The 8028-nt window shown below is 43.1% G+C and overlaps 1 protein-coding gene across 1 annotated transcript in view; it reads right to left on the bottom strand.

Annotated features, from left to right (window-relative positions):
* The window catches only part of hyal6 (hyaluronoglucosaminidase 6), a 14920-nt gene extending 8778 nt beyond the window's left edge, over positions 1-6142 (bottom strand). The window contains exon 1 of the mRNA XM_050072911.1: positions 5991-6142. The gene's annotated coding sequence lies outside the window, so the exon portion shown is untranslated. The remainder of the gene's footprint in view (positions 1-5990) is intronic.
* Between the last annotated feature and the right edge of the window lie 1886 nt (positions 6143-8028).

Consider the following 8028-nt stretch of genomic DNA (forward strand, 5'->3'; position numbering starts at 1 on the left):
CAGCATCAGATGGACTGTATTCATAATCAATACGCCACAATAATATAAATAACCAGCGCCAATTCATCAGTCAGTTAGAATGTGTGTGTGTGGGCGGGGCATAAGCACATACAGCCAGCAGCAGCAGCGACCCACCATGAGGACGGAAACAGAGGGCTCGGTGGGGACGGAGCACCTGCTGCAGCAAGCCACCACACTCTCTGTGGTCATACCTGCTGCAGCAAGCCACCACACTCTCTGTGGTCATTTTAACTTGACTTCACTACAAGCTGATTGACTGTTGAAACAGGTGACGTGCTTTAAAACCAGCTGCCGGCCATTTGACCATCTGAATAGCAGGTGACATCATCAGCCGGTCTGAGTTGTTTAGCTCATCATCATCTCATTTTCATCATGGAGAAAAGATCATTCTTTGAAAGATTTTTGTCATGGTTTTCATTAACGAAATTAATACTGGATAGAACCTTATAATTCAAAGGTGATGACAGTCAATCCCCACAGACCTCCATTTTAAAATGCTCAACTTTACAGCAGAAATAAACATGTTTATAGTCGGTACAAAAACAGTTTTGGCCTCTATAATTAATTTCAACATTTATGACAACTATACGGGGGATGTAATCTTATATAAATCACCCAGTTACATTTTATTAAGGTTGAAAGTTAAACTTATTCAAGGGCGTGGCCCCTGAGGTGACAGGCTGTCTGCAAGGCGTTGCTACAGTCTATGACTCAGAACCACCCGTCGCTCCTCCACAGCGCCAGCCTCTGCCCCAGATGTGTTCACTTCTGGGTCCAAAAATGGCAGAAGTGCTGTACTCTCGGCTTGAAAACGGGAGTCCACAAACCAGTGGTTGATGTCATGGTAGCTACGTCCATTACTTTGTACAGTCTATGATTCAGTCGTAGGGGCAAAGTAAATCTGTCCACATCAAGTTTAACTTTGGTGAACTTTGACATGTGAATCAACGCTGTTGACCCACCTGTCAGTCAAAAAGCCATTGGTAAATACAGGAGAGTATTCTCAGTAATCCACTCATCTACCTAGTAGTACAACCACCACATCAACTACCACTTCAAAACTATGTAGCACTGAGCAACCAGTAACCAGGTCTGCCTGGTGAAGACCGCCAATAGCAGCACAACAGTACCGCCAATCACAGCACATAAGGGCAGGACTTGGGAAAAAATAGCGCCTGAGTGACAGAAAAATGTAAACAGGCCTCAGCGTGCAGAGATGAGCTGGTACATTTAACTTGTTAAATCCTGTCAGAAGCATGGCAAACACATCTCCTCAAGAAAAGTGCAATTGATTCTTTTTCTTCTAGAGAAAATAAACCTTCCTGTTAATTTAATGCTGACACTCTGTTGGCTTCAACAGAAAGTTCCACATTAGCTGCAGCCATCTTGCTTGTTTTGCCTCAGTCGTGCTCCTCCTTAGGTCTTCGTCTCAAACACGCCCCATATTGGATAAAAGGTTGTGATTGGCCCCGGCGTGTCTCAGGCTGCTGCAAGTCTGTCCAAAGAGCAGAGGACGACCAAGCGCATCTGCCAGAGCAAATAAAACATGAGCTTGCAGATTTGTCTCCAGGCAACTTTACTTTGCCTCTGCATTTTGCTCTTCCTGTTTATCATTTTTATTCAATGGAGAGTTACTGAAGAGGGAAAAAAGCTTTGTGAGCTAATGTGCTTGTGTTAGCTGGATTTTATCTGTGTGTATTCGGGGGTCTCACGCTCGTCTAGATGAGTTTGTGTGTTTGATTCAGGACCAGCTTGTACAGTGTAATCTGGAAAAAATGAAACCAGCCTTGAATTAGCATTTAATGATCCGGCGTTAATGTCTAACAACCAGAGACAGAGTGACTGTCAGCAACACCACACATCAGGGTGTGTGTGTGTGTGTGTTGGGGGGCTTTAAAAAAACCACAGAAAGTCTGAGTCAGACTGCTGATTCGACTCCCAACATGTACGTACAGTAGATTATGAGTGTGGGGAGTTACAAATGTGTCTACAAGACAAGGCCAGATTTCACATATTATTCTCCAGACTACCAGTCTTCATTGACCCGATCCATAACGGTCCCTTAACAGATAATCAGACCTGATCCAAACTGCAGTGGAGCTGAACCAACCCAAACAGAGAGAACAGCAACACTGGCATGATGAGTCACCAATTAACGAGCAGCTGTGGTGGAAAACAGCAGAAATGCGTCTTTTTTTCTGCACTTCATAGTTTCAAATATAAACACTAGCTGAGAACTCGAGGATCGCCTGGGTCTTGAGTTATTAATGAGTGTGCGATGGGACATCTTGTACCATACTATTAGTTCTTCCCACCTCCCAAGTGACCGTCAGAGGTTGTCTTAAATGAGGTTATCATTGTGCACTCATGGGGAAGATAGCAAGCACACAAAAAAATCAAAAAACTGATTTTTGTGTGCCCAAGATATAAATGACAAAATCTAACATATGTACATGCAAAACATGCAACAACAAAAAAAAAAAAAATATATATATATATATATATATATATATATATACATATATATGTTCAAAGCAACCTACCTCGTGCCTATAGTGGAAACTCAGCAAAACAAAAGAAAAAGAAAAAAATGTTGGCATTGTACGTTTCTGCGATCGTGTTTGGGTTTGAAGAACCTGCTTTTGGTGGCACAATTACAGCAAGAGAAGCAGTTAATGTCTCAGTCAAAAAACAACCACTCTTTGTGGCACTGTCCCCAGTGAAAGACAGTGACAAGTCACTAAAATACAACCACATTTGGGGGCTAAAATGCTGCTGAAAACACAGTAAGAAAATGTTAAAAGCACTCAGGATTGTGGGCTGAAAAGCCACTGAAAAAAAGACCCCGGTTCACTGAAAACAACTGGTTTGTTGGTCTGGAACAGTGGTCTGCAGCTTGGCAGGCGTCTCGCCCAAATGTCATGTCATCCACCATCCCCTCCACCTCCCAATGACAAAGGCAGCTCACATATTACTTCACGTTAGAAGAGTTGATATGATAGGTATAAACTGTACAGTTGTAATATCTGGTTTGTAGAAGTGTACAACACCAACATTTTCTTCTAGTGACTTGGCTGATACATCTATAGGTCAGATATCTAGGAAACTGTGTTTGGGTTTAATGACCCCATGACCTTTCTGCTAGTGCTAAACTATTGTAACTATTGTGTTCACACCATGAGCGACAACGTAACAGCGTGACTAGCTGCATTATCAACACATTCTCTCTTTGACCTCGTCACATGTCCACGCTTGCTCATGGACTTTCCACGTCCACATACGGCGTCCAAGGTACCCTGGGTGTGTTGGTTGTTGACGTTCTGGGACGCCGTGTCAACTTCAGCCTGTTACATGCATTGTCTGTTTTCAAAATACACTTCTGTTTTCACAGGAAATGTACAGTTTACGGACTTTCACTGCCTTAACTTTATTCCTTGCCCACCACCTTTCCCTTCCAATGCTGCCAGGCGCCGTTAGGCCTCATTTACACCACAAGCAATGCGTTCATGTAGCACTCACGAACGGTCGCTGTTTACTCGCATTTTCATTTTGGTGAGCATGTTAACAGGTTAGAGCATTTACACCGCATCTGTTCTACACGCTGCTGGAATCGCACTGCTTTTGTGAGCAAGCTCGAAAATAGAAGAGATGCCGCGAGCAAATGGTCGATGTATTTAACAAAAGATCGATATCTACGGTGGCCGAGAGAGGTCACAACACACAAAGTAGACAAAGACTACTTACCCATTTGTAGTGTTAAATATTAATTCTCCAAGTGTTAGAATAATAACTGGCACGTGAACCTGTCCACCCTGGGCTTTGGGTCCAAAGTCACTTCTCACTTCTTCTTTGGGGTTTATTGGAGATTTGCAAACATGGTGCACTACCACCACCAACTATTCAGGTTTGGTTTGTATTTTGACGGGACAGCAGCAGCTGCTGCACGACGCGTCTGTTCGGTTTTGGTGTGAATACACGTGTGCCGCTTCGCGAACGCATCGCTTGAGGTGTAAATGAGGCCTTGAGCTATAACGACAACCAACCGCATATCATGCCAACATTACAGGAAGCCTTTTTCGTTGGTTTCTGATGCCACCAGTCACTGCCTAAGTGCTGGATTTCGACGACTTCGGAATGAGACCGGGCTCGCATTATCACAAAGTTGCATGGTCATTATTGCAGTAACATCATCACAGGCTTGTGTGTGTCTGCCACATGCAAATATGCACCTTAACTAAATGTCATCTGAAGTTTGTATTCGGTCAAAAATATATCTGTGCTTTTGATCAATGTCTGAGCCCAATTGTAACGCTGCCCCATTGGCACCACAATGCACAGAAAGCTAGCATAGCATCAGCTAACGAAGCTAAATTACACAGTACCACGGATAGAAACAAAAACATATGATTGATTGGTGCTTTACTGCATCATCGGAGGACTTAGAAATGTTGAGGCCAGCTTAACTTTAGTCTGTTGTGAGTTATGCTCATCCACAGCGACAAGTGTGGGCCGTCAGTTTGTAGCTTCATGTCACCAGCTTCCATCGAAAATGACATGTAGCCTGTTGCTGTGTCGCTCGTAGTGTGAACACAGTTCTAAGACAAACTTTAAATGTTTACCTCCATCACTGGTAAGGCTCTAAGAAAAGCTTAATCATCAGGATGTTTGTTCTTCTCAACACTTTCATTTTACAGCTATAATTTAATACAAAGTATAAAAGTCTGTCACACCTAGACACGACCACAGATAGTTGAAGCTCATCTTCAGGCCTCAGTCTGCTCCAAACGAAGTGCTTGTTGTTGGTTCGTTGACACGTCAAACAAACTAGTTCATTTGAAGCCTGCTGAGGCCGTCATCCTCCGTCACTCTCTCTCACACACACTGATTATATCTGGTTCATTTCCAGGTTTCTGTGGAGTCTTGATTATGTTCACGTGTGGTTTTCAGACTGCGGTCTCTCTGCTGCACTTTCCAGATGTGAGTTTATACTTTTATTAACACCAGCGCTGAGACACTTAGCTGCTGCAATAACGACAAGCTGCGTTTTACATTTTACTTTCCCGTCTGTCCACCCATCTGTCTGTTTTTTGTCCCTGTGGATCAAGCAGTATCTTTAAGGTTACTGCTCAGTTATTTAACAAGAACTGTATTTAAGTAAATGAGAAAACACCAAACTGTACTGACTCATCACGTCTATAAAGTTTTCACACAAGATATTAAGTAAAAGTAGATCATTTCACCTGTTCTCGTGAGCGTTTGAGTGCAGATTTTCGAATCGTTGTTTGGTTCTCAGCAGTTAATTTAACCTTTGTGGTGTTCATTTTAGAAATTGATGCACTAACCATTCGCCTAACTCCTCCGTCAGACAGCAACTGTCCAAATAGCTTGGCAACTGTGACTGAGCACAGCAAGTCTGCCAAGTTTGGGATTTCTCTGCATGCAGAAACAGTGCTCACTGGGCTTTAATAAGAACGATACGTGTAAAAATTGGTTAAACTGCGTGTTCGTCTGCTCTGATGTTGGCTGCAAATGTGAGCCTGCCTGGCTAAAGACTTGAGCATCCACCCTGTGAGAACCAAGGTGCCATTGTAGCAGAGTTTGGAGTAACATCAACTCTTTAAGTTACATTTTATCCATAACATTTTACTATGATATGCAAGATAACATGAACAATGCTGCTCCTGTTTTTCCATTTCCTCCAAAAATATCATTAACTGGTGAGGATGCAGACTTTTGGCCTTGGTGTAAAAGCCTTTGCCTTTAAGCATTATATCAGGCTATTGAGCGCTCATATTCAGCTCAGCTGCTAACATGAAAAACACAGCTGAAAACAGTTTTACTGTTAGCATTAGCTCACTGTAGAGACCCTGTGACAGTAACTGGGATTAAATCTGCCACCTGTGACTTGATGAGAAGAAAACCTTTACATCAGTAGAAATTACAACAGTTTTATGATAAAGATAACGTACCTGCCCGTCCCTGCTGACTGTGCTGTGGATCGAGGCCTCCTGTTGGATGATTTCCTCGTTTCTTGTGTTTTCAGATTCAGAAGTTGTCCATCTGATGAGCTGTTGAATTGTCTCTGTGTCTCTGTCCCTTCTCTCTCAGGTCCCTGGCTGCTCTCGGGGGCAGAGATGCCTCTCTATTGTTGGTCTGGCCCCTCCTCATCTGCGCCCAACAGGACTCTGGTTTACTGGACCAAACAGCAGATGAAAGCCTGGACGGTAAACAGACTGGAGCACAGTATAAAGACCTGCTGGGGACCACAGTTACCTGCGGACTGGATGTAATTTAGAAACACATTTAATCGAGGAAAAAAGTTTACAAAAACCTCAAATTCCTCTAAAACTAAAAATGCAGCTTCAAATAAATTGTTCTAAATCCACACACTATCTCTGGTGGGCCTTCGCAGCAACAGCAATGTGCACCACACCATAGTCCCGCCTGTGTGCTGTGGACAAACAAACAAGACTGAGGGTGCAGTCACACATGAGCAAAGTCAACACTTGCAAGTATTTGCCTCCTGTTCGCTTTCATTCAATACGAACAAAGGAGCAAAAAAACATTTGCTTCTGGGTGTAAAATAAATTCACATCTTTGCACCGTGTGAAGTTCAACTTTGGTGAACTTTGACCAGTGAGCTCGCAGATTCAACCAGTAGCAAAGGAGCATGTGAGGAGGAGACACCGACTGTTGCCATGAATAAGCAGCTGATATTATATGATACTGACCATGAAGAATACAAACTGCCCCACATGAGAGATGCTGCCTGGCTGGCAGGAGACAGACATGCAGTGGTGCAGTGGTAGCTGACAAGGCAGGTGTGCCTCCAGGTAGATGGGCAGGTTACTGAGGAGGAAGTGGGTAAACTCTCCCATATTCCCATTGCTTTTTGGCTGATAGCAGGTGGCTGTACCCCGTATACCTGCGTAGACCCTCTACTACACTGCTTTTTTTGCAGCATGTGTAACCATGTCGAGTCTACAGTCACGCCAGCAGCCCATGAAGCTGTTTTTAGGCACGGTAATGCTTTAATTTAAGAGCTAATGCTAGCATGTCAACGTGTTTACAATGACAATGCTAGCATGGTGATGTTTAGCAGATATAATCTCTATAATCTTAGTTTAGCTTGTTAGTATTCTAGCATTTGCTGCTTGGGAATGTCATTCTTTTTGCAGGTATTTTAAAAACCAAGCAAGCTTTTTTTTACTGGTGGCATTCAATTGGGAAAAAAAGGCAGTGTGGTGCGCCTCACGTTTTGCAACCTGCAAAACGCTTTCTGTGTGATCAGGGTCTAATCCATCCATGACGAAAAGTAGTCCCTCAAAATGTTTAAATGTTGGGATGTTTCACATTTAAACATCGATTAATCGCTCAAGTATATTGTGTGTACATTTAATTTGTAAATATGAGGATCAAAATGCCATTTCAAGCCTTCAGCACATGGCCAGGAAAAAATATTTTCTGTCCGGAACATACTGCAAAGGACAGAGGCTTCCCAGTACCGTTGTGACTGTGAGAAAGGTGCTGTACTCAAGTCAAGTTCTTCTCACCCGTCCGTCTCCTTCCAGCTGAGAAAACATGAATATTATACAGACTGTCAGTGCAGCCCGAGCTCTGCATCAGCACCGCAGAAATGTCCAGAATCATCAGTTTACAGCTGCACAAACAGACGGACTCCACACCACAGTTGACTTTATATCACACTTTCTAACAGCTGTCACGCAATATCACCTGAACCTAAGAGGGGAGTAGCTTACACAAACTGCAGATACAATCAAAGTACATTCCTTCAACTCAAAGGAAACAACTGAGCAGGAACTCCAGACGATGAAAAACTTTTACACCTGTTTTTTGACCTCAGAGGAGTGAACTCCTTTTGAACAGAGAGTTGATGGTAAATTTTGACGGTACACAACAAAAGCTCTGAGAGGGTCAAATGTTCGGATATTATTTGTTCACACAAGTGAGACGCCAGGCCCTTTTAACTGCAACCATTTACTGTAA

Source organism: Epinephelus moara, chromosome 20 (assembly GCF_006386435.1).
Source record: "Epinephelus moara isolate mb chromosome 20, YSFRI_EMoa_1.0, whole genome shotgun sequence".
Lineage (NCBI taxonomy): Eukaryota > Metazoa > Chordata > Actinopteri > Perciformes > Serranidae > Epinephelus > Epinephelus moara.